This window comes from Rhipicephalus microplus, chromosome 5, assembly GCF_043290135.1.
Source record: "Rhipicephalus microplus isolate Deutch F79 chromosome 5, USDA_Rmic, whole genome shotgun sequence".
In the NCBI taxonomy this organism is placed as follows: domain Eukaryota; kingdom Metazoa; phylum Arthropoda; class Arachnida; order Ixodida; family Ixodidae; genus Rhipicephalus; species Rhipicephalus microplus.
In genome coordinates, this window is record NC_134704.1 from 130,225,696 (window position 1) to 130,253,685 (window position 27,990).

General features: G+C 43.8%; 1 long non-coding RNA gene across 1 annotated transcript in view; it reads left to right on the top strand.

The window, feature by feature from the left end:
* The first annotated feature begins 344 nt into the window (after window positions 1–344).
* Window positions 345–27,990, top strand: part of LOC142817381 (uncharacterized) — a 75,893-nt gene continuing 48,247 nt past the window's right edge. The window contains exon 1 of the long non-coding RNA XR_012895199.1: window positions 345–501. This is a non-coding gene — a long non-coding RNA (uncharacterized LOC142817381). The remainder of the gene's footprint in view (window positions 502–27,990) is intronic.

Here is a 27,990-nt window from a genome sequence, read left to right on the forward strand (position 1 = left end):
GAAAAAAAAACATATTTATTAGCTTGCGCCACTTGTCAGCATCACGAGCAATTAGTTCATATTTGGTGGGTACTGAAAGCAGAGCGAAAGCTGCCTTGTGGCTTTCACTCTGGCAGGCAAGCTTAATTTGCCTTTTTTGCATCGTTCAGACGGCAATAAACTACCCGATGGGGGTAAAGATGTGACCTGTTTTTTACATCAGTGCCGTCAGGACGTCAAATCCTCTTCGAAAAGCATCGAGTGCCTGAAGACAAAACTAACAAAATAAAAAGAAAACGCTACGAGCAACGCATAAATAAGCAAGACAACGTTTCTAAAACGTCGACTACTGGGAAAGCAATACGCCCTAGAGTTACTTTGGAGCTGATGTGAAGCTATAGGGCAAAAACTATGTATCGAAAGAACGCATTCTCGGACACGCGGCTAAAAGGCGTTCGAACGGCCACCGATATTTGTGCTCACTACGTCAAATGAGTTGGTATGAACTGCCACTCGTCCGCTGTAAGTGTACCTCACATACATCACATGCTTTTTGTTTGTGTAAAAAAAAAACCAGGATTCTAAATATGTGCAAAATACAAGTGGCACTACTTAACTTTTCTGGCACCCGAGCCTGGCCCTGTGCTGGGGTGGTTCTTGCCTCCCTCGGATTCTGTTCCCAATCCCACAAGATGTGAGCCACAGTAGCTTTTTCAGTTCCACACAAGCGACACAAGTCACTTGCATATACGTTAGAACAAACCTGCTTCATGAACACCGGCGTGGGTAGCGACACCCTCTGCAGTAGAGGACGTCACGCCGAGGTGATGTGTGGCTGCATTATGATGACCCTCCCCTTGCGGGGCTATGATTTTCGTCCGCCGGATCACCAAATAAAGTCACTCACTCGCTCACTCACTAACTCACTCACTCACTCACTCACTCACTCTCTCACTCACTCACCTAATCTTAGTTACTTTACCACGTATTGCGCAAATGTTTAGTTGATCGTTGTTCGTCACTCGAAATTCTGATAACTGCGCTCAATAGTGTTGATTCTGGCCCAACGACTGTAATGAAGTAATAGTTATCTGTGTACGGTCTTTTAAAAGGTAAACAACAAAAAAACAAGCATGGAGGTTCTTGTTGTGTCTGTGCTCGTGCTGTTCAATTTGATGAGGACGTTTTTTCGCGTAAGCAAACTGCATTGTATGTGTGAAATACCACCGTCACAGATTCATACATGCACGTCACAAAAAAGGAGAAAAAGAAGTTCACCTTGCATTGGGGATTCTTTAAAGCAACAATTTCTCAAAGTACAATATCGCTTGATTAAAGAAATGCATGACAAGAGAATTTTATTGCTTTAAAATGGCTGCGCTTCGTCAAAGTCTAAACAAACTCACAGAGTTTTCCGGGGGGCTGTTTTGTCTCCAATGTTATTCAGCATTTTAATGAGTTCGATCCCCCACTGCTAGGATCTGCAAATACACGTGTATGCCGATGACATTGCATTCTTTGCAGCAGTCATTCACATTGATTTTTATATAAAAACTGCACAGGTATATGAATTTGTTAGAGGAGTAGTCAGAGACAATATGCATATCGCTAAATGTAAACAAAAGTGCAATGTTAATATTTCCATTCACAGATCCTATCTCAAATAAATTTGTAATAAGGAAGAGCCCAATCCGCGAGTAAGCTCGCCTAAATATTTTGGAATGATTTATATTGACTAAATAAACAGGACTCCTCATATAGAGAGTATTGCAGGTAAGGCGCAATTTGCCTTAGGCGTGATCCGCAGATTGACTAGCAGACGCCATGGATTACGTAGGAACAATCTAATTATTACTTACAAAATGCACATGCATCCCATACTTGAATTTGGGTGTGTAATATTCTCAGGTGGGCTGCCTATAAATAGGAGTGTTTGATTGTCTTGGAGCGTGGAGCCCTGCGACCATGTCTAGGGCTTCCTAAATTTGTTGCGAACAATGTTTTGTATCAGGAGGCGCAATCACCAACATTGCATTGTACATTCCATATCATGACGGTTAAGGCATATGTAAAATTTTATAGCTATTCGTTTGGACAATCAGAATATGCATTCGTCAACGACGCAGTCACTTTTTTTCTTGTTCGTTGGACACGGTTTCATACACTGATTATTTTTGTTCAGAAGCAACCGGACAGGATAAGCGTAAAAATTTGAGGTGTACAATCAACAAATGTGCCAAATCAAACTCTTACTATGGAATATGATGCAATTCTTTCTTATAAGTCTGAATTTCAATCACGCAGTATTTTAAATAGCTGCTTGCAAGACTATCCTCCAGACGTGGAAACAAGCAATACTGTAGCCACTCATGCTTAAGTAGTAGACGAAAAGGCAGGAGTAAGTATTTACTTTACTCCACTTCACTGGTTGTGTACAGTAAGAATATCAGACTTTACATCAATTTTTGAAGCTGTACATTTGGTTATTGTTTCAGCACTACGTAAAATAACTTTGAACCCCCATACTGCTATAACAATTACAGACTCCATATCCACATATACGTCACTTACAGCGTCATCTAAATCAAATGCCCTAAAAACATTCCTTACGCTAGTTCCTCCTCAGCTGAAGCTCTTAAAGTTATTATGGGTACCTTGACATTGCGGATTCGAGTTAGCTGAAATGGCGGGCTCATTAGCTCGAGTGGCATTAAATAGGCCAATCTTCCTGCTAGTGGCCAGTATAACGGCGATAACATATCGAAAATTTTCTCTAAGTGCTCATGCCACAGAATCAGCAACACCAGGGACTGAATGCCTGAATGGTGTATGCACGCTTAAGCAGCAGCAAAACAATTGGCCCCATCTTACACTGCAAACATCTTACACTGCAAACGTCGTCTAAAGACGATAGTCCTGCGTCAGGAGAGAGTAAACAAAACATTTATGTCATGTTTTGCGCCAGAAAATCGGTGAATGGTATTCTGGAGGCGCTGCGTTAGAGTGCTTCGAACGTGCGGCGGAGGCGGACGAGCGCATCAAGTCACGTCACACGTGAGACATTAGTGCTATCTGGCAGTTATCTTGAAAAACAAAGCGCACGCGCCCTGCGCGCCCGTCTCGGAGGTGATAAGGTGTAGAACGCAAGGCGATGGGTAGTTGCCACCACCGTGTCGTCTTAGCAAAGCGTTGGAGACACTTGCCTTTTCGTGCAAGCGTTGCCTGGTCAGCGCAACGTGATAAATGTGATGGTCCTTATAATTACTTATGTATGTCTTTTCTAGTAAGAGACACACATACAGAATATTTACGTGTTGTAATGGTGCCTCAGATATGCGCAATGATTGCTTTTTAATTGACAATCACACAAGTATGAACGCTGAATCTTGAGCAATGTTGCTGGATGCTGCGGAAGGTGACGGCCGTTTGAAGTATCGGTTGGCCACTTTGGTGCCGCTTAGGGTACCATTTAGGATGGATTAACAGAGAAGTGTACAGACAGACAGACCAACACTTATGGGTTGAAGGTTCCTAAAAAGGACTATCGTCTTAAAAAACTAACGTAACTTGCGGCTGGGTGCCACGAAAGAAACCCGATCGCTCGAAGCCGCTAAGTGCTGCGCCTATGCGCCTGTGTGAAAAACCGTCAAAAAGATATGCATGGGCTCGCTGCTCTTGCGTGCGGTGGAGTGCGCGATGAATCTCAGCTTGGGCAGGGCTTAAAATGTACGCTATAAAACAGTGCTATGCTGCTATTAGTGTTGGTGGCCATGCAGTAAGTGTGGGCGAGTTTGGGTACGGCAGCTGAAACGTCCGAAGACCCGTTCCGGTGGATGACTTGAAGTGCGCAAAGGCCTTGCGTGCCACTGAATCATAATTTTATTCCAAAATAAAAATTTTCTTAGCACGACATTAGCACCGCGATGTTTCTGAAGCTCTCTTTCAACAATCAAAATCAACGTTTTCCTTTAGTGTTCCTACCAAGAGACTGAAATCAACATAAGTGTCAACTTGGAGGAAATATACACACGCTTGATGAAGGAAACTCATTATATAGGATAGTGCAGAGATATACGAGCTAGAAAGCCGGGTGCCAAGTACAGAACTATGGCGACATCTTTATGTAAAGAAAGAAGTGCTCTTTCATTGACAAAACAGCAGGTTAATTCCCGATGGTAAACATCACTTAAAGGCAAAACTTTTTAAAGATGGAATGACTTTTTTCTATTGACCTGTATCCATGCATAGGCACATCTCATAGTGTACAAGACTATATACTTAGCCTTGAACATATCTTTACCGTGGTTTCAATTAAGTCCGAGAGCCTGCCATCTGAATCGGCAGCAGATTTTCTTATCATCATTAACATGACGCATTTAGTGGTTTTTCGCATTCCCTGTGACGTTTGACACCTGTCCTGAGTACTACTTGACGTCGCAGGCATTCTCGCGGGCAGCACGCAACATCCTTTGTCATCCACCCTCTGCTGGCTTGTAGCGTTGCTTCCTAAGAGATTATGGGTGCTTGCGCCGGTCGTATACCGAGAAATTGAGCAGCGCAAGCTGTCGCGAACTCACACAAGTGCATTTTGGTGGCAACGTTTTTCATCGCCATAACCACGAACTCCGCAGCTGTAGAACATTATAAAAACGTATCAGAAAAAAATAACACTAGCCGTGTGAATCTTTAGAACGAGTAACATTGGTTGATCTTTCAGCTTAACGTAGTATTTAGGGTGATCCGAGTTCTTCTGTTAGTGTAGGCGGAGTGGAGTCAAACCAGACCATGCAAGAATCACAGAGACCACGCAAGAATGCCCAATCTTTATCGACTGAAGATGAGATGCAAGCCTGGCTGTGTCACTTGCAGAAGCGTGGTGCTTTCGTCACCCATACTCAGGTCACGCTATGCCAGAAACAATTGGCGTCTCGGATGCGCAGACTGTGTAGATGGCCGTGGCTTGGTGGCGGCTGCACCAAAGCACATGTGCGGCTAGCCAACGGTAATTCTAAGTGGTCTGTAAATGTGGCTTGGTTATTGCTCGGCTACGATGCGGAGGCTTTTACGAAGAGAGTTGACGTTTCAACTGGAGGTTTCTTAAAAAGAAAAACTACTTCGACCCCGAATCAAACCAATATATTCAGCGTAGCTTAGAAGCACACTCGAAGAAAAAAAAAAGGCTTTTGACCTTTATTTGATAAGTCATGCTTGCCACACATATCGATCCCTATAAAAAGTCATGACAACCCATTAGAGATTCTAATACTCTCTTTGGAGAATTGCGTGATTCACAAGACAGTTAACGAGCCTCTTTAATTTAGGAGAGTCAAATAAGTGGCAAGTCAGAACTCTCCGAAAGGAGTAAAACACACTGTTTTTTTGTAGTGCACTCTACCGCACTGCAGGTTGACGCCCGTGCTTGAAACTTCTTGGAAAATAGACCCTACACAAGGCGTCAAGTGTAGTGAGGAGTAGCTTTGACGGATGCATCATGAGTGGCAGCAGCACATCACTCCCAGTGTTTCACCTATTAGATTGTGTGAGTTGCCACTGCTTTAAGGCTTCCGACTTCTTACTAAAGGGCGGAGTCATTAGATGTCATCTTCTAACTCAGCCACAGCATCATTCAATTGTGCGGTTCCGTAGGCGCACACAATGTTTCACTAACATGAAGTCTGTGCGTTGCTTCATTGCAGAGTGATTATAAACTTTGCGTAGCTGATACTTTGCTGCTCTATTTTACATGGTCGCCCCGACACCCCATTTGCACTAAAGTTCGAAGCAGGGGGCAGTGGCAAAGCTATCTCAAAATCCACTTGACTTCTCCACCTAAGCGGGCTGAAAACTAGGCGCCGTGTCCCGTGGCTCTCGGTCTGATCTTTGGATTCGAGGACTCAGATTCATCCTAAAGCGCGGTACTTGACTGTCGCTAGCTGTGCTGACGCTAGTAGCACGAAAAATCTTGTTCTCATGATGCCATCACGAAATGACATCAACTAAAATAACATATTCCCAAACCTTGTAACGCAGTCTCTTTATATGTATTTGGGCCAAAGGTGCGATGATCCCGGAGTCACCTGCTGATGTTAAGAAAGTTTGCACTGCATTCAATAGCGGGACCAGTATAAAACCACGTAATGCGCTGAAAGCTTTTAGAGGGTGGTGGAGGGTACAGGTGTAATCTGCTGAAAAGGAAAAGAATATGGCTTTTGTTTGCCAGGCATATCAGGCGATTGCATAAAAGACCGGGCGCATACTTTATCAAGGCGATAGCTGATTGCCTTTATGGTTCGCGAGAAGCACGCTTTATCTGTAGTAATGTATAAACACCAGATGTGAACATCCGACAGCAAATTGAGATTCACAACCGGGAAGACGGGTTTGAATCTCAGCCACATACTGGCAAGAAACACGGGCTGCATGACAAAACTCAAAGCCTCCAAAAGGACTCCTCCCTCGAGAGCTTCATTTGGCTGAGGATAACTCGGAGGACAGGCAATAGCAACACAGCAATGCGCTGGGTGCCTCCGCAATAATCGCTTCAATACAGGAGAGCGATTTTATAGCCGTCGCTAGAAGGATGTCCACTTTCGCTGTTTCTGCCCATGCATTTTGTCAAAAAAGTTTCACGAGGCCAAAACCGCTTTTTCAATATGCTATGCATGTAAAACGAGAATATAGTGTGAGAAAAAGATTTAGGAAAGAGGCAAGATGGCATGCAATCAATTAATTTGCTAACCAAAATTCGACAGACATGTTGAAGGTGGCGCCATCTGCGGCAGAACAAAAGGTAAATTCTTAAACAAGCATGCAAAATCAGTACCATCCTCGTTGGAGGTTTCTCCTTCCTGCTGGTTGTCAGCTGTGAATGCGGCGTAACAGAGTTTACAATGGTCTTTAAAGCCTGCCCTCCAGCTTACGCTGTGCTGTACTGCAAGTTTCCAGCAGGTCTGGCGAAGTTTCTTCTTCCGAGGTGGCACAATCTCAGTTGTAATGTTTGTGCTCGGCACATGGATGTGCTGGAAATCACTCGAGAACGCATTATACCGCTGTATCTATTCTTCCTATTCGAATATTTTATGTTTGCCATATACGGAAGTCTGATCGTGCAGCCACACAGATTGCAGGGTTTGAACCAGAAGCTGTTACAAGCACCAACTAAAAGACGTGCAAAGTGACATTGGTTCTCGAATTCAGTTCCTAATAAGGTAGATCACCACCTTCAAAAAAGTTCTACAGTTTCTTTCAAAAAGTAATAATTGTGCTTTTGACTTTTATGTCGTAGGTAAAGTTCAGGTTAGTAATATTGAAACTTCTAAAATTTAAAAAAATTACATTGTTAAAAAATAAATATGCCAAATTATTTAGGTTGTGCTAAAACTCATTACTGTAAGATGATTGGTGCGATTCAAACGCGACTTGGCGTGTGGGTAGTGAAGGAGGAGGAGGAAGGGAAGAAATGAAAGGCAGGGAGGTCAACCAGACGCCCGTCCGGTTCGCTACCCTGCACTGGGGGAGGGATTAGGGGATTAAAGAAGAAGAGAGAGAGAAGTGAAGGGAAACGTGTGCGTAGATGTGACCTTGTCCATTGCACGCTTGTAAGCGGTCGCGTAGTCCAGTCGTCTTTAGAAAACGTAGCACTGCCCGCGTCGCTTTGTTGGCCGGCGACGCATAGAGCCATGCACCAAGGATCTTTTCTTCGGAAAAATATCTACTGTCTAGTGTCTCCAACGTTTCGCGTAGCAAGTTGGGTTCGCTCGCAAAACGTTCACATGAACACAGTAGATGTTCTATTGTCTCGTCAGTGACGCACGAGTAACATTGGGAGCTAGCCGCCATTCCTATGCGAAAGGAGTACGTCTTCGTAAAAGCTACTCCTAACCACAGGCGGCACAGTAAAGTTGCATCCTGGCGGGAGAGGTCCGATAGAACTTGAAGCTTTCTCGATGGGTCCAATTTGTGTAGGCGGTGGTTCCCGACACTGGGGTCACTCAACCAAGTTTCCGACATAGTGTTAGCGAACGAGTGAAGGCCCCTTTCAGCGTCAGTTTCCGACAATGAAATTGGGGTTGTCTGGGCGTTAACGTGGGTGGATCGGGCAGCATTATCAGCAAGGTCGTTACCGACAATACCACAATGTCCCGGCAACTACTGATGATTGATTGATATGTGGGGTTTAACATCCCAAAACCACCATATGATTATGAGGGACGCCGTAGTGGAGGGCTCCGGAAAATTTGACCACCTGGGGTTCTTCAACGTGCAGCCAATTCTGAGCACATGGGCCTACAACGTTTCCGCCTCCATCGGAAACGCAGCCGCCGCAGCCGGGATTTGATCCCGCGACCTGCGGGTCAGCAGCCGGGTACCTTAGCCACTAGACCACCGCGGCGGGGCCCGGTAACCACTGGAACACCACGTCATGTAATTTCGATAAAACTTCGTGAAGCACTTTTCTTATTTCATTCACTAGTTGTTGATGCACCCTTTGTCGTAAAGCTGATTGCAAGCTCTGAAGGGCTGCCTTGGAGGCGCAGAAAACAGCCCATTTTCGAGGCCGGGCTTCTGCGATATAAAGTATAGCAGCACGTAAGGCAAGCTCCGCTGTTATGGATGTTGTTCTATGCGACAGTTTGAACTTTATAGTGACCTGGTACGTCGGGATGACAACAGCACCTGTGGAGCTGTCAGCCGAGACCGATTCATCGGTTTAAATGTGGGTCCTCTGGCCGTATTTTTTGTTGAGTAGCGACAATGTCACCTGTCGTAGGACCACTGCTGAATGACGACTCTTGTTCGTTATTCCCGGAATAGTGAGGCATACCTGTGGTTGTTGTAGGCACCACGGAGGTGATGCTGATCTTGTTGCTGGAGTGAAGCCAAGAAGAAGGCATTCTCTATGGGCAGAAATAATCTTTGAAAACATCGCTTGTGGTCTTTGAAGTGGCAACACTGCAACATGGTGATCAGAAACTCGGCAGAGGTGTCTTATGTAGGCTCTCAAATTGTCAGTGGTGATGTATGTTTGAATTGGATGCTTTCTTGCGAATATATTTGCCCCGTAGGCTGAGGTGCATCGCGGCAATCCTAAGCACACGCGTAGTGCTTGTCCTTGCAGACTTTCGAGGGTGCGGATGTTCGTCTTGCACGTACTTGCCAGTAACGGCAAGCTGTAGCGCAAAAATCCCAGAAACAGTGCCCTGTATAGCTGCATCATTGACATTATCAATGCGCCCCAAGATTTTCCGCAGAGGAACCGCATTATATGGACGATGTAAAATAGCCTTCTCTCCAGGTAATTGCAGTGGGCACTCCACGAAAGGTCCCTGTCAATAATCACACCCAGGAAGCGATGGTTCTTTTGGTATAGAATATTTTGTCGATTGATGGTAACGGGGTATGGTGTCATGGCTCTGCGAGTAAACGCACCCAATGCACATTTCTCCATTGACACGGAAAGACCTTGCTCGAGGAGATATGAGCCTGTCAGGGTGGCAGCCTGTTGGACTCTTGCACGTACTTGTAGACGAGTTACAGCCGAATTTTGATTGATATGTGGGGTTTAACGTCCCAAAACCACTATATGATTATGAGAGACGGCGTAGTGGAGGGCTCCGGAAATTTAGACCACCTGGGGTTCTTTAACGTGCACCCAAATCTGAGCACACGGGCCTACAACATTTCCGCCTCCATCGGAAATGCAGCCACCGCAGCCGGGATTCGAACCCGCGCCCTGCGGGTCAGCAGCCGAGTACCTTAGCCACTAGACCACCGCGGCGGGGCGAGTTACAGCCGAAGTCCATAGACAAATATCGTCAGCATATATGGATATGAGTTTATAGTACTTGGCAAAATTTCACGAAGGCCTTCCATCACTAGGTTAAACAAAGTGGGACTTAATACGGCGCCTTGAGGAACACCACGGGAGGTATAGTAATTGGTGGTAGGTCCATCTGAGGTTTGTACAAAAAAAGGACCTTCTCGTCAAATAATCCTGGATCCATTGGAACATCCGACCACCAATTCCGACAGCTTCCAACGAGTCTAGGATAACTTTATGTGTTGCGTTATCATAAGTCCCTTTAACGTCAAGGAAGAGTGCCAGTGGTATGCGCTTGAGGCTCTTCTGTTGCTGGATAAATGTTGTGAGATCAATCACGTTGTCAAGAGATGACCTACCTCGCCGAAAACCCGTCTTGCAGTTTGGGTATACGTTGTAGCGCTCAAAGTACCATTCTAGACGTGTAAGTACTATCCTTTACATGACTTTTCCTACGCAACTTGCGAGGGCAATAGGGCGAAATGATGTCAAATCGAAAGGTGACTTTCTTGGTTTGAGGAGTGGCACAAGTCGACTTATCTTCCAATCCTGAGGAACAATGCCCGCCTGCCATGAGTGGTTGTAATAGCATAACAACTGTCCCCTGGCCCTGGTTGAAGGTTGGCTAGAGCGGCGGCGATGCCACCGGGTCCTGGTGAAGATGATTGTCGGGAAGCCGCCAAAGATGCGTCAAGTTCTTCTGTAGTGAAAAGATTGTCCATTTCAGAGATGGGGGGTTCAGGGATAACACTCTTAACGGCGCCAGCGGACAAGGCGGACACACCAGCGAATCGCGTACAAAACTCAATTGCCACTTCAAGTTGGGTGCGGCCTAAATGTAGGGCTAAAGCCATGAAGGGATGTCTTTGTTGGGGAGTCAAGCGCAGGCCACGAATAGTGCTCCAGATGCGTGACAACGGCTTTCGGGGATCCAATGATTTGCAGAATGATTTCAAGCGTTCCTGTTCAAGTTTGTCCAAACGTCGTCAGACTTTTTTCTGTATGCGTCGTGCCAGCCTCAAGTCGCGTACTGCTTTTGCCCGTCTATATCTCTTTTCCGCCCTTCGGCGAAGCGCACACAGTTTTTCCAATTCAACGTCGAAATCTGAACGCTTTCTGGTGTACGGGAGGAGACAGGAAGCTTCCCTCATTGCCTCTTTGATGACATCCTCCAAGTTCTGGTCAGGGTCTTCACGTCATGTATTTTCCATGAGTCGCTGAAATTTGGATCAATCAATTCTTCGTATTGTTGTCTTAGAAGAGGAGTTAGCAAGACCCCTTAATCGCATATAAGTTGAAATGTGGTTACTCTCTTGCGTTTCGATGTCTGAAAACCAGTGCACTTGCGACCGGAAGTTTCTGGATACCAGAGTCAAATCGAGGCAACAGCTGTACGTAAGGCCCTGCAGGTTGTAGGACTGCCATCATTTAAGAAACATAGGTTGTGCTTGGAGGTGAATGACACGACGTTTCTTCCTTTAGCGTCGATCGTCGATCTACCCAAGATTAAGTGATGTGTGTTGAAGTCTTCAGTTATAATCCACGGGCCCGTAGTTGTTGTCAGTATGTCTCGTAGTCGGTCTTGTTCAAACCGTCCGTATGGTGATATGTAGACACCAATTAGTGTGAATGACGCTTTTTCCTTTTTAACACGTAAGCAGACATTGATTGTCATCATGCGGTTGAACTGCGTGAGGGACATATGTGAAATCTGTGCGAATGTATACAACCACCTTGCTGCGTTCCTCGCACGTTGAAGAAACGAAAGATTCGTACCTTGATAGTTTAAAGATTGTTGCACGTTTGGTTCACATATAACTATTATAGAAATACGAGTCAAGAATATATACTGACGGAATGAAGAGATGTGGAATCTCAGGCCTCTCGCGTTTCATTGCAGTATCGACGCTTGACGGACCTCGTTGAGGAAGGAGAAAATTGGTCGAGCCATGATTGCTACTGGAGACTTGAAAATACTGGACTTAAAGTATCCAGTACTTGTAGTTCACTCTGAGCGAGTGGAGACTTCAGGCTGCACAACTTTTGCATGGCATCCAGCAGTGTTCGGAGCATTCTGATGACTTCTGTGTCCTCCTCAAGCAGCTTGTCAGCGGCTGGCTGAAGGGATGTGATTGATGTGCGCTTAGAATTTGCAGGTGGCTGTGATTTCGGCAATGAAGGCCAAACTGATTCATCTGCAACTTTGCTGTTCGTTGGTTTGTTGACCGTGATGGCCGCCTTCGGTCTGGGAGCAAGGGCAGTGGAAGAGAAGGGTGGTGGAGTGGCGCTGTCTAAGCAGCGTCTGTGGCATTGTTTGATGAGCTGTGGTGACAATGACGCCTCTTTCGGACGGTCCTGGCAGCCTCTCGATGCGACGAATTTTCTGGGACCATTTGTTTCAATACCGCTATTTCTTTTTGGCCTTTGGGGCATTCTTGTGATGAAGCTGCATGTGACTCATGGCAATTCGAGCATTTAAGTGTAGTTGCTTCGCAGTCATCCGCAGAATGGTCTTCTGTGCAACAAGGACACGCCGTCTTATTTTCGCATACGCTTCTCACGTGGCCCAGCTTCATGCACTTATGACACTGTAAGGGCTTCGGTACGAAAGGTCACACAGAATGCCGAAAATGGGCCACCTTTACGTGTGAAGGAAGAGAGTCGCCCTTGAACATGATCTTCAAGCATGCAGCGTGAGTTTCCCAAACGGACAACATTTGCGATGACGCTGGTTTCATTTGCTGGTTTGACCAGAACATCAAAGTCGGAGCTGAGAATGGCAGTATACGCATCGTAGATGACACCAGGGACAACTTTAGAGCTCACAGGATTGTAGGAGCGAACTTTCATTCCCCCCAGCTCATTGACTTTGCGCAGTATATTAAATGCAGCAGCATGTAAAACGTCGATGGCCAATACGTTCTTACGCGTGTTCACTCTGATGTCTGTGATCTCATTTCGAACGAGTCCTTCCAACATCACCGAAACAGATTGCCCGTTGAGGCGCTTCATGTTACCGTCCGGTACCTCAGAGACAAAAATGATAGTGTTTGTCATGTGTCTCTTTGGCACTCTGTCGTTCAACGTACTCGATGACGAAGATGTTCTGACGTTCCGCCTCTTCGCTTTACGGCTCAGCACCAACTTAAAATCGTCGTCGTCAGAAGGCTGTTCGCTGCTAAAAGAGTAAACAAGAGTGCCCTCGCTGTCGTAGTCGCTGTAGAGTCCCGTACGTTTCCTGATTGCGGCCACCGCCGACTCCGCCATATCTGGCGGACGTCCGTGGAGGTTCACGTCCATCACCGTTGGACACGGATGTGATATTCGCAAAGTTCACTTTTAATTAGGTGAAAAAAGAGAGCACCTACTGAAACAGCGATCTGCTAACAGCAATGTGTGTAGTGAGGACACTAACACATCTAACGTTAACAATCACGACATCTCTAAGCTATGGCATGTTATCGAAAAAAGTCTGAAAATATTGCCATTTGCTAATTGGTACAATTGGCAATGTCGTTTTTCACCAAATTGGCGAGTGTACAGTAAGGTGCGGTTAGTTTTGGATAATTCTGCTTGAACGCACAGTTTTACACATAAAGTAATATATGTTTCATGGGAACACATCTATGATAACTAGAGTTATCAGTGTTTGTGAAAGTGTAGAACGCAAAAACTCAGGCGTTGAGAAAAACACTTTTAATGATTTGAATGGAATGTTGACATAACAGAAAACGGTCAATATATTTGAAATTCACCAATAATACTGCTTGGGACATACACTGAAGGGTCACGATCTCAATTTGAATGAGCGGAAGGATTTAATGTTTTTCTCGCTCATGTTGTCTCTCCAGCTGACACTCATTCACGTGCGTTAGAGCAAGTCCAAGTTTGATATAATCATTTCACAACTTACTTTGATGCTTCATTTTTGTGCTATACGTCACGATATCTATTTCGCGGTGTACTCTATCTTTTTCTTCTAAAGACCACAACTAAGTCCAAGAGGTGAAAGTAGTGTGCCAAAAAGCACAGATAGCCGATCAAAAACAAGCGCAACCTAAACATCTGAATGCCGTATACGTGGAGTGGACATTTTAAAATAAGTCTACAATATCATGTCCCGCAAGGTTTAAATCTTATCTAGAGAATTTAGCATTACGTATTACGCGTAACGAAAAAACACTAATGACAAAATTGCAGGTGTTGCGCATTTCAGAAACCTCACGTCTCGGTTTGGAGCACATCCAAGGAGGGGGGGGGGGCTGAAACGATGGTCAGAACTTTCGAATGGCTTCAGATAGTTTCATCGTTCTTTTTCCTAAATATTTTTGAATAGTCAAACATTGCGAAAATGTTTTTTAAAAGCTGAATTTTCAGAAGTTTGGATTTTCGAGAAGGCGACCTACCCAAATGATGAAGTGATCTCCGGTGATAATTCAACAAAGATATTGCTTAGAGATCCAACACGATAACAAGATAACACAAAAGTAACATATCTACCAAAAAAATGTCGCCGATGACTTAGGGATGTGTGACTTCTTTCGGAACAACAAAACAGCAACAAATTTCACATTTTCAACTTTACTTCTTGGGCAAACGAACATCTCCATCTGGAGTGGCATAGCGCGTGTAGAATCTGGAAGCACAAGTGTATTCTCGCGCCTTTACCGAAGTTGAAGTCGCAGACGCACTTTCTCGTCCATATCTGGTTTGAGCTTAAGTTGGAACTCATTATCCAGCAGAGAAATCAGATCGCGGATATTGTCGACGACCCGACGTTCTTCCACCTCTCCGATTCCGGAGGACATGCAGCGTCGGCGAGTGAAGCAGCAGTTGCGGAGTGTGAGCCACGAGTCTCTTTCATAACGACTGACTGCTAAGACTTCTAGAAAGACGAGACCAGGATACGTGGCAAAGTACCATGATTTGTCCATAAAGTCCGGCCACTCGTGCGAGTAAGCAAAAACTTGATACAGTGGAAACCAGCGGGACCTTTGGCCATGTTCTTGTTGGCTGAGGATAGACACTTCAATAGGTTTCGCCCAATCGCTATCAAGTACGCGCAGACGGTAGGGCGCTGCGTCTCCTTGGAGAGGTAAGGCGCGGCGAGGACAAGGTCCTCCAAAGCCTACATCGACCAAGTACGGCGTTTCTTGGCCTCTGTTGTCGGATACATTAACGTAGAGCACCATGTGATCAACTGGCGCTGGTTGGGCATCCTCTGGAACTGCCCAGCGAATCCTGGCACAGCGAACCCGAACACTATAACCGAGGGCCAGCAAGAGACGAGCGAACAGAGAGTTCAGTTCGAAGCAGTTGCCACCACGACGTTCCTTCACCACCTTGGAAAATACGGCATCGGCAGTCAGAGGCTCGATGTTGCCCAGGAACGTGTCGACTCCTTGAAAAGATATTCGCTCGAGGTGTGCTGAGATAAGGGAGTCGAGGCTTTGCAGGTCAGGTTTTACCGGTGCCGGTAGCTGAAGAAAGTCTAAGTACTGACTTGTCTGAGGAGGAGTCAAGGCTACGAGAGTGAAGTCGCCAAAGTCCAGCGATTCTCTGGGAGTGTTTTTGCTCGCTTCGGCGTCTAGCGCCTGCCCATGGTCACGGTTGTCTACGGCAGAACCACCACATGTTGTCAGCGTTGCCATATTTGAGTCGACATGGAGTTGCGTGCTTCCCTTGTGATTTCGTTTTACCTCTGATGCATGTGTATAGTAACCTCGCTGAAGCGGAGTGGGCTAACCGGCGTCGAACCTCATGTGTCACGATTGCCCGCAGCGGAAGTACAGCGAATAAGAGCATGCGCTCGGCATACTGTCAAGGTACATTCACACGACGGCCTAAACACGATGCACCTGTGATTCACAGCGGAAATGAGGCAGGCTTCAATATGAAATTTTTTTTAGCGTGCCTTGTGACCCATAGCAGTATGTGGCACTCAGTCCCATTTTAGTGAGCTATGAATGCTTATAGTATTTTCTTTCCGAAGTTTCATTTTGACAACTTAATAAAATCAATGCCTTGATTATGAATTACACGTATGTTTGCGCATCCGATATGGTGGATCAGTGGCTAAAGTGCTCGGCTGCTTACTTGAATGTCGTGGGTTCCATCCCAGTCATGTCAGTCGCAATTAGCTGGTGGTAAAGTTCTGTAGGCTCGTGTACTGTGCATTTTAAGTGCACATTAAAAAACACGAGATAATCAAAATGCCTTAGCCCTCCACAAAGGCTTCTCTCTTAATCATATTGTGCATTTGACACGTGAAACCTCAGATGTTATTGTTGCTTACGTTTCCTCTTCTTGAGCCCTGCGTATACATCGGTGATGCATATATGAAAATATCCACAATTACCCAACAATATTTATTTATTTATAAACACTGTGTCTGGAGAGGTCTGTGCGGTAATGAAGGCCGGCCCAGTTGCCATAGCTTTAGTACACAAATTACTTTATTTTGTTTTTTAATCACGTCTTGTGTGTTATTTTAATGAAGGTGAATGAAAGAAAAGAGCATGGAGACAAAACATTAATACTTTCTAATATCTTGCTTCTCCTTCATATTACTGACAAGGATGTGATGCGCTCTCCGTCATAAACGCATGTCTCTGTGAGTCTTAACATACACTCTAAGGAAAACAAAGCTACGTGTGATTACTTTTTGCTGGTACCGACATGACACGTAAATGGACTCTTTAAATGAGCTATTGAACTTTCTTGTCAGTCTCACGACTCTCAAGAGCGCAATGACCCCCAAAGAGAGTTTATGTGCTTCAGTAAAAAAAAAAAAACTCGTTTAAGTGGCAACTCAGAACTCTAGAAAAAGAGTAAAGGAACACTTTTGTTTTAAAGCGTGGATCATTTGATACAAAACATTGGCACGTATCTCCTCCATGCATCACGGACTAAAACACCTGCATAGATATACATGCTTTCGAACGAATGGCGAGATTTCAGCTACATTTTTGAAAGCAATGTGCACCAATGATTCTTTCCGCTTAGATTTATTTTCATTTTTTCATCCCTGCTGTTAACCTCGCATTTCCGGTTCTTATGACACGATGACTTGTCGTGCAACGCTCTCTTCTAACTGCTATTTTTTGTTTCATTTGAATAATTAAGGGACGTGTCGTTACATAGTGCAAAAAAATATATGTGCGCCCAAGGAAGTTTAAAGAAAAATGGCTGAAATGGAAGCTCTTGCAATCACTTGCCAGCAGACGTGAAGCCAGCTTTTGCCCTGCCAAGATGTTGCAAACATGCTGTTTGCCCACTTAGAGATCAAGTGGCTTTGATATGCTAGTGTATATACTATGTTAATTCTATAATAAAAGATAGTTGTTCCTTAATATCTAAAGGACACTACCTTCAATTAGAGGCTTACTAAAACTAGTAGCACTAAGACGCACTTGTAGCACTATGTCACCCGAAAATTTTTCACGTCAAACTCATTGGGCGTGCGAGAGAAACGCTCCATAAAGGCGTGGGGCACGTCGCGCGTCGTCAATTCGGAGTGTCAATCCCTTTGGGCGGACAGCGCAGAAGAAGCTCATTTAAACAACTCGTATTTTGCGTCACGATGTTCGTCTTGTGGCGTCAGCGCTGTGTGGCTGGCTGCTTACCCACTTTATAGAAGATTACAATGATCATGGTTCATTTGGCGTCCTAATTAAAACTCAGGATGAAGAAGCCTTCATCACAAGGGTGGCGTACGCGGTTATATAGAGTTCGGAATGAGAATACTGAATTTACTTTACTGCCGTTTCAACTAACTGGCAAGGAAGAAAAAAACACTTGCTTCTCGTCGCACATAATATGTGAATATGTTCCAACTTAGTGCTTCTTGCGTTTCCTTTTCTAAATGGAGGAACAGCGCAACCTAGAAGTAGCTACTTCGTAACTACGGAAGCGAAAAAAACAAGGACAGAAATGATCGCTCTTTTGTGTTTAGAAAAGAAGTTGTTAATGATTTAGAGTACGAGGTACTCTACTATGGGATAGCAGAAAGCCGTCCCGTTTCTGTCCTTGTTTTTACTGTTTCCGTAGTTACGAAGGAACTACTTCTAGGTTGCGCTGTTCCTGCATTCAGTTATGTCCTACCAACGTGCCCAAGTTTCCACGCTTCATAGTTTCCTTTTCGTTTTGTTTTCTTGAGAGACTCGTGATCCTTGAGAATATTGAAGTGCTGTGTGTTACATCGTGTCTAGGTTCTCTTGTTTGTACGTGTCACTGAAGTGATTTTGTTACACCAGACAGTTGCACTCACCTGAAGTGTTGTTACCAGTTTGCAATAAACTTGCCTGTCTTAATCGCGGAATGATAAGAGTTTATTGTGCCTTTCGTAAGATGGCCGCCACAGCCATCATCTTGACGTAGCCACTTCACAACTTGGTAATGATTTTCACACCAATTTTTTAAAAGCTCCACAACACGTGGTGTCATCGAGGTGAAATCTCGCCTAAATATTGATCAAAGCTCTCCACGAATCCACATTTTCACTGGTGCTACAGATTTTGATGGACGTATTTGCTCGTTTATTGCCTGGTGCATGAAATGCCACCAACTTTCGGTTCATTTTTCGCATGTCGTTTCTGTTACGAAACCTCGACTGCGTCAGATTTTCATCGTGATACATTTGAAATGGTATGAAAGTAGACTAAGATATAAAAGTCGTCATAAGCTACAAAACCAATGATTCTTTTTTCAAGACGTGTTAAGACACCCTCTGTTCTTTCATATACTGCAAATTGCGTGAATATCACACAGAATCATGAATAATCCGCACGTTCTTCTGTCGTAACTATTTCAAATATTTTCAAAAATGACATTCATAGCGGGCGTCGTTTTTTGTGGGACGAAAGAGAAGATTGCGGCGGAATTCAAAAGCGTTACCCCACTAGCCGAATCTATAGAGCGAAATATTTAACATTTTTTCTTAATCTTTTCTGGTTCGTGAAATTGTAAAATGCCAACATGACCGAAGCTTGAGAAATGGAGACTTGGAGTGAGAAATTGGTAAATGGGCAACCTAACTGAAGCCAGTGTTTGTAAACAAGTTTTTTCAACAATTTATCAATTCGAAAATCTATTTGATACATTGACATGACTCTACCAAAGCCCTTAGCTAAGTTGGGAATATAAAGACCTGAAATTTGCTTTGGTCGTGCACCCAAGCTAGCATAATTGACATGAAAGCACAAAAAACAAAAACAGAACCGCAACACAAGACAAGGCACAGATTGCCTCTCACCACTGATTTAGTCGAAGAAATATACGCACATATGTATCCTTCTCAGCACCGGAATAGAACATATGTTCGCATATACGGTGGTCACATAACGAACGCCCAAGGAATGTTTTACTCGGATTTATGCAGTAATATGGAAAGGTCGCCTACGCACATGCCGCCTATTTCGCCGATATAAAATGCTTTCATCTGTTCTCTGGCTGTTCCATTTTCGCTTCTGGCGATAACTCACGCGTCAGGAGAGCGTGGTGTAAAAGAACCTGAAGGGTGACTTCCAATATGCTTAGGTTGGTTTGGGCCCTCTTTATCCTGCACAACACTTCGTTATGTTTACTAAAAATACGTTATCGGACTACTATTGTTGTGAACATGCTTTCTGAGCAAGTGCTGAGAAGGATATATACTAGGTACTTGTATTTTTGTAAAGAAGGATCACAGACTCACAGACTGAGTCCAAGAGAAGGATCACAGACTGGATTCAAAGAGAAGGCACGCGGTAAAGGGGACACCGAAAGTTAGGTGGGCAGATGAGATTAGGAAGTTTGCGGGTATATAGTGGCTGCAGCACGCACAGGGTCGAGTTGTCTGGCGGAAGATGGGAGAGGCTTTTGTCCAGCAGTGGGCGTAGACAAATTTATGATGATGACTTTTTTTTAAAATTAAATCAGTTGTTAGTGGTGCTCTTTCTCATGTCACGTCTTGTGATTGTGCTATTTGTGTCTTAAAACCAATTATAAACGTAAACTAACTCACAAAGACGAAGTTTTCTTAACTCTTTCAAGCAAAAATCTCCGTTTAGGTTGAAAAACCGACGTTATTGAAAAAAATGATGAAATACATTTAAGAATGGAATTGTCTCCCAAAAAATAAGAAAAAAAATCGCTCTTTTAGCCCAAAAATAAAAGCTGCTCACCCTGCAGAAGTGACCACCGCGCAGTAAGAGTCTACTGGTTGCTTTTGGTAAAACTACAGCTCTTCGTTTTTATAGTCCTTAGTCTTAGCTACTCATGAAAAAATTGGCAGATCCCACGTAGAGTGGAATCGATGATATGCGAAGTACGAATGACTAATGCCAATATGTCGCTTCAAAATCAGCACGACGTTACGAAGTGGAGGTAAATTATGCCGTACATGACTTCTGAGCCATGATTATCATGTTTGGATGTGTCGTTTACCTTCATCATCTATTCACATCACGTGATATCAAATTTAGTATATGTGGAGATAGCGGAACGACCGCGAGCACGCTATCAGCGTGGTATGCTGTCTTGTTCTTACACGACACGCGTGTCAGGATCATCATGTTTGCACTAGCGATATATTGACTCCATTGACGTCACGTAACATCAACTTTGGTATATGTCGAGCTGAAAAACGGCCGCGACCAGTCATATAATGATTCCATTGACGTCACGTAACAACAAATTTGGTATATGTGGAGCCAGCAAAAGGGCCGCGAGCGTATCATGAAGGGCTCAATATACTCCAATGTGGCGTTGACGTGCGCGCACGCTGGACACCGCGACGCTACATTAGCAAAACGCGAGCACTCTATAGTCTGACTCTAGGCGCGACCAGCGTCCATCGGCGCTAACTGTGGCATGCTGCATTTCGGGCTGATGCGTTACGGAGACAACACTGCGTTTCCCTCTTTTCGTGACGGAGGGACGCTGGACGCGCTTAAATGCGCATGCGTCAAAGCAATGCAGCGCGGAGCACGCCTGCGAGTATATGGTGAAACCGGCGCCTGGCGTCGCAACACCAGCGTGACGCGAGGAAATGAACGCCGGCGATCACGCGCACCGCGTCACGTCCAAATGTATTGGCGCCTTGACTGTGGCATGTAGTAATGTTCCCACATGAGACGCATCTCTTGATTACCATGTTTTAACCAGTCACATATCTTCGTCATTCATTGACTTCACGTAATACCAACTTTGGCGTATGTGAAGCTAGCGAAACGGCCGCGAGCGCATCATGAGTGCGGCAAGTAGTCATGTTGTTACATGACATGCATATCGTGATTGTCATGTTTGGATGTGTCATTTACCTATGTCGTCCATTCGCGTCACGTAATACCGAGTTTGTACATCATGGACGTAGCGCATCATGAGCGTAGCTTGTAGTCTTGTTGTTAAATAACACGGATCTAATGATTATTATGTTTGCACCAGTCGCATACCTTCGTCATTCATTCACGCACCGTAACACCAAATTTGGTATATGTAACACTTGCGAAACGCTCGCGAGCGCATCACGAGCGTGGCATGTAGCCATGTTGTTACATGACATGCATGTCATGATTTTCATGTTAGGCTCTGTCGCTTGTGTTCGCGATGCAATCATGTCATACAATACCAGCTTTGCGAAATGCCTTGTGGACGAAACCACCGCAAGAGCTGCAAGGCCATGAAATGTAAATCTTAACATTATTGACATACATATCATGATTTTCATGTCATGCCTAGTCAAATAGGTTCTTCATACAGTAATGTATTTCCATAACATTTTTGGTATTGATACGATGATCAGAACAGCCAGGAGAGCTAGAAGTCGTAAGCGGCTAGACAGATAGATAGATAGATAGATAGATAGATAGATAGATAGATAGATAGATAGATAGATGAATAGATAGATAGGTAGATAGATAGATAGGTAGATAGATAGATAGATAGATAGATAGATAGATTGATAGATAGATAGATGCGCTCAAAGTCAACGAAGTTCGCGAAGAAATGCTTCGCATTGAAAACCTGTTTTATAGCACATACTATGAACATAGTAGAACATGCTATAAACATGTTCCTACTATTAACATGTGGCAAACGCACGTATTTAGATATAAAAATATGTCGGATCCATCGTCTAGCATGCCTTCATGACGATGACAGGCGGGAGAAAAACTGCCAGGTTTCCGTGGAAGGCGCACCACAGTCACAGTGAAAGTTAGAAGAGTGGCCTTTCAGAGCCTTTCCGAAACACTCATTGGGTAAATACTGCAACTTGCTTGATACCCACTAGGGCATTGATGAGAATTTTTCGGGGGTAGTAGGCCGGCGTTCGCTATGCTATATTTTGCCATTCTTTTGAGAAGTGTGGTGTCCTCTAAGCACATGCAAGGAATTTTGTGCCAATTGTTCACGCAGTGGCTAACGAAGAAACGCTAAGCTATTACCTACAGGCATTTTAAATGGTTTATTGCACGACCATTTAGGTACTCTGCCGAGAAACGTCATTATTGCAACGGACGCATCGCAATCAGATAAAAAATCAGGCGTTGGAAGATATTGCTCCGTACTTGATTGGTCATTTTCACTTCGCTCACCATAATTTCTTCCTGTCTTTCTGGCTGAATTTATGACAATAATATTAGCTTTGCGAAAGGTAAATACTTCTATTCCAGTCGTAGCAGTTGTAACTGATTCATTATCAGTGTGCTCTTCTCTGTCCGCATCCGGTCGCTCACCCATACTGAAACTTTTTAAATCATTGGCTCCCTTTGATCTCCGAAGTACTCATTTATTCTGGGCACCAGGGCACAAAGGTTTGTTGTTAAACGAAATAGCTGATTCTCTTGCGAAGGCATCGCTTTCCACAGCCATCATTCCTATTTTCCCTCATACAGTACACATTACGGTGGCGCGATTTCGCACACTTGAAATCAGGAAAAATTTATCAGACCCAGCACTGACGGCTTCTCCGGAGTACAACCACTTCTTCTTTCCATGGCACAGTGAACTGTCCAATTCAAGGATGATGGAAGTTGTCATCACAAAATTTTGTTGCCGCATTGCCTTCTTCTATTTTTACTTGCATAGATCAGGTGCATTGAATTCTCTATGTGCATTTACTTTATTCAAGAAGAAACGATCGGCATTTTTTTATTACATTGTCACCGCTTCGATTTATTCAGGCAAAGCATACTAGCACCACCTCTTCAAAAACTGGGCTTGCAATTATCACAACCTGATTTTCTTTCATTTGGAGCCTCTACACTAGGTTTCAGCCACAGGGTTGTTTTATTCGCCGTTTAGGAGTACATCACTGCGAATAAACGATGTTCTTGTTAAATTACGATCTCTCTATTTTTTTCTTTATTGGTTTTCTGAAGTTTGCAATTGGCATTTCAAATCAAATTAAATAACAAAAGTTTTTAGGAATGGCGCAATGCTGAAAGTATCGGGCAAATTCGCTTTATAATCGGCCAATCCTCTCCTTTGTGTATGAGCCATTTGCACAGGAAAACTACAAGAACAACAATATTAATACGTGATCAAGAACAAGCTTTTGTGATGGGTTGGAGCAAGGGACGTCCCACTCGTTATGCTATTCGCATTGAGCGACAACTGGTTGTTCTTTCGGTTCTTTCACTGTTTTAAAACACTTTAAAAGTCGTATTAACGCGATTGGTTTCCCGCCATCAAGTCTGCCTAAGGAAAATTTGCTAACAAGTCACAAGCACAGGCGTAGCTAATTCTTAGAATACTGGGCTGGCACCCAGCAGACCCGGGTTTTGAGCTCCACTTTGTCTTTGATACTAGGTATTTTTTTCTAATTTCGTGCGATGTAGTTACGACACCGGCGGCGGCGGGGTACATCTGCGCAAGCCCCGAGTTGTGATATCGTAACAGCTTTCGCTGTAAAACAAACGCAATATGTCACACTGAAATTCAAGCGATGTAGCACCATGCCTGACAGAATACCAAATGTTTTAAAGTATGTGCCATTTGAAATCGAACACGTGGGGCTCACGTGTATCAGGAGGAAAAATGAAAAAAGGTCGTTACCTGAAGTGACCACAATGCTGCGAAGAGTGGACCTAGGTTATACGTTTAGGACGTACACAGGAAAATCAGACGACTCATTGCAATAGTATTTCCCTGCAAATCTCGCAGTTACGCTATCAGTAGAATTCGGCTAACAAACTAAGCGGCTGCGTTATCACGCAGGGATGCAGCATGCTTTTTTTTTGAGCAATTTAGAGAAACAGGCGGTCTCATGCACTCGTTTTTGTTGTTGTTGTTGTTATTCTCCTATTGTTAGTGGCGCATACACGCTGTGGGGGATCGGCCAAGAATCGAGTTGTTTTAAAATTTACTGTTCAGATTTGGAATGATGGAGGTATAACAGAAAGATTACCGATAGCCTAGGAAAGGGTGGTGCTTAATGTAATGCATACAAATATTTACATGAACGAATTTATTCTTAGAATAGAGCAATAATCTGATTTTATACGTATATAATTATGTGGACATGTTAGGATAATGAAACTGGTTAACTAGTCAATCTATTAGTTTCATCAATATAGTCCCGGACGGCCACGCATACTGTCGCATTAGAGAAACGAGAAATGGAAGCTCCAAAAAACAAAATGACAGGCAGAGATAAGTCCACACCAATACCTTGTAAAGGTGTTTCTGATGAGTTTTTCGGAATGTGTTAAGCCACCTGCCGATCAAAAAGAAATGGTCTATTGCTTTCAGTTCATCACAGAATGCGCACAGTGGCAAAGGTGCCTGAGCAGACCAGTGTTTATAGAAATTTAGGTTTGGTACCCGGCAACGCAGCCTTGTGATAGCTACATTTTGTTTTCCAGTGCGGCAAAAGTCTCTTCGCCAGGAATATATTAAATGGCGATATTCTGTAGAGTTTGTTATTGATGAACCTTTAAAGACTTGCATAAGCGTACGTCTGCGGAATCGAGCAGCAGTCACATAAGCGGATGACGAACAGAGCGGTAGAATTGGTTCGCTGATTGACGACTTAGCTAAGAAATCGGCTATTTCTTTAGGAACAAACCTTTATGTCCAGGCACCCAAACTAGTCGTACTTTTCTCAAAGTCGCAGGTACTAGTGCACGGAACGCCTTTGTGACGTGATTATCAGTACCAACATAAAGTGCCGCACAGAAAGTTAGGCAATCTGTTATTGTGTCAGCTGATGTAATTGCTGTATCTAACTTGCGTAAGGCGAGCACTACTGCCAGAAACTCAGCCACAAAAACGGGTATGAAATCGGGTAGTCGAACAGAATAAATGCAATTTAAAATCGAGCTCAAAACAATAACTCCTGACTTTTTGTCGTATTGCGATGCGTCTGTAGCAATTATAACGTTCGTTGTAATACGGCGCTGGTGATCTTGTAGTTAACTATTCAAAATATTATGGGGAAGTAATTAGGAAATAATAGGAGAAATGTCGTCGAATTGAATTTCTACCGGGGCTGAATTATCATGACTCCGCATGATGTCGCATATACGTACGTTTACAGGCTCCAGTAAATTTTGCACAAATATAATTTGTGGGGTGTGAAATCATGGCCATCTAGAAGCGAAAAATGATTCCGGGGTGCAAATAAAGGCTGTTTCTGAATGTCGTATTGGTGATTCATCAATTCTTAAGAATGTCTGACCAGTCAGAAGGCGAATTCTACAAGAAAGCAAAGGGACCCTCGATTTGAGATACAACACATTGTTGGCAACTGTTTTGGGAAAGCCAAGGCATAAGCGCAAAGATTCCCTTTCCAGAAGAATTAGAGGCCGCAACTTGTAAGCTGGAACTCCAGAGAAAAGTACACAACCAAATTCCAAAATGGGACGAAGATACATGTGATATACCATTACCAATGTGTGTGTCTCTTCTCATACATATGTGGTTTGCTTAGCCTGCGTAATATGCCAATGGCCCGCACACCTTTTCCGGCGATATATTCGATACGAGGTCGCCAGTTAAGCGATGTGAGATAAATTACTCCAAGGTATTTAACAGATTCTACCTGTGGTATATTCTCATGATTGTAAGAGAGAGAGATGTTCACAGGGTATTGCAGCGGGAAAACAAGGAGGGCACATTTACTCGCAATAAGTAAAAAGCTGTTGCCATCGAGCCACCTCTCCAATATATTAAGGCAAGTCTGCAGTCGTTCATATAAGGTCTGAATCTTATCTGCCATTGCAAAAAATGCGATATCGTCGGCATAAACATGAGTTGTTACATCCTGTTTACGTGGAATGGTGCTTATTAGTAAATTAAATAGCACCGGGGAAAGCACGGAGCCTTGCGGTACTCCCCTCGTTTGGGTATGAGTAGATGATGAAAGCCCATCTTTAAAACAATAAAATTTCCTGTCTGCAAGAAAATTGTCAACCCACGCTACTATCTATGATGGAAAATCAAGGTATTCTAATCGATCTATCAAAATACAGTGCTCCACGGGATCATATGCTTTGGCGATGTCTAAGGTAACTAAAGCTGCATATTTTTTATGTAGCCGAGCTAATTGAAGCCGACTTTCTAAATCAACGTGGGCATCCTAAATTGAAGAACTAGCCCTGAAGCCTATTCTACAAGGGCTTAGAATTGACCTCATGGTAATAAGTTCATTAATTCGTATATTGATGATTATCTCAACCAATTTCACTAAGTTTGATGTCAGTGCGATCGATCTTATGTTATCCAACGTGTATGCACCAGTTTCATGTTTAGCAACAATACAATTTTGGCAAGTTTCCATTCTGGAGGTATCCATGCATTCCCTAACGAATAATTCACTAGTTCTAGCAAAAGATTAGGCGATTTCTGGAGTAAACGTTTCAACATAGAGTTCGTAATCCCATCTGGTCCGGGAGCCGTCCTCAGTAAGCATAATACTGTCTGACTCAATTCAGCTAATGAAAATTCTGGAAATTCATGCACGTTTACCAGAACGGACTGAATAGCCAAAAAATTAGCAGTGAAGCGGCATTATAAACCTTGCGCTTTGTCTTCTAGAGCGGTGTTCATATTTTCCGGCGTCAAGACACATGACTGCAACGTTAAAGGTGCTGCTAGTACTTTTCTTGTCCCAAGATAAGCGAACAAAGCAAACTTATTTTTTCTAATTAGAAGGATAATCAAAATGTCAACTGTCGTATTCTTCTTGCACGCAGCTCAATGTACGCTTAAATACGCCAGCAAGGAATTGATAGTCCTTCCAGTTTGTTGGGCTCTGATTATGAAGAAGTGTTTTCCAAGCGGCTTTTCGTCTTCTATAATCGCGCGTACACTCATCGTTCCACCAACGAGAGGAGTGTCGTTTATTGAATGGAACAGAAAATTCGGAATTTTTTTCAGATCCTTCCAGCATTGAACCAATCGTAGATGCAATCACGTTAGTACTGCCATTTCCAAGCTTAAGAATGGCTGAACAGAGGCAGGCTTGAGATTTGCTATGGTTGATATATGTGCGTTTTGGCTGATCTGAAGTTATTGTTGGACAAGTAATGTCAAAAACTACAGGAAGATGGTCACTGTTAGTTGCCGAATTCAGAACAGCCCATGACAAATCCTTGATTGCATTGGAGCAAAACGTTAAATCCAATACTGAGCTAGTTTGACCTCGGACAATTGTTACGTGACCTTTATTAAGACAGGAGAGGTTGTCATCAATAGTACATTTGCACAGTCGCCTACCACAAGAATCTGTCCTTATACCCCAAGACAAATGATGTGAATTAAAGTCTCCTTTGAGTACTATTTACTCTCTACATGTTTACCAAAACGCTGTCATGATAACGCGTACTTTGCAAACTGGAGGGGAAATTACATTTTACAATTGAAAAAGGGTGGTATCCGGGGAGACACAAGTCTAATGCAAATTTTTGCTTGGCGTAACGCAGGCAATACCAGGTAATTCATGTGTAGCATGCGCTCGCGCAAGGCGGTCTTCTTTCTCTTGTTGTTCGAGAGCCTTGGTGATGGCTTTAATCCTATTATAACAGAGGCATCTGTTATCTGGTGAGCACTTGCGCACGCCAAAGAGATGTCTACTTTCTTTTCGAGTGTTTTGACGATGGCGTCAAGAGTGGAATACTTTGAATAAAACACCAAACAAAAATTTGAAACGAAAAAGAGGAGGCAAGCGAGATGGTCATAGAGAGGGGAAGAGCAAGAAAAATATGGAA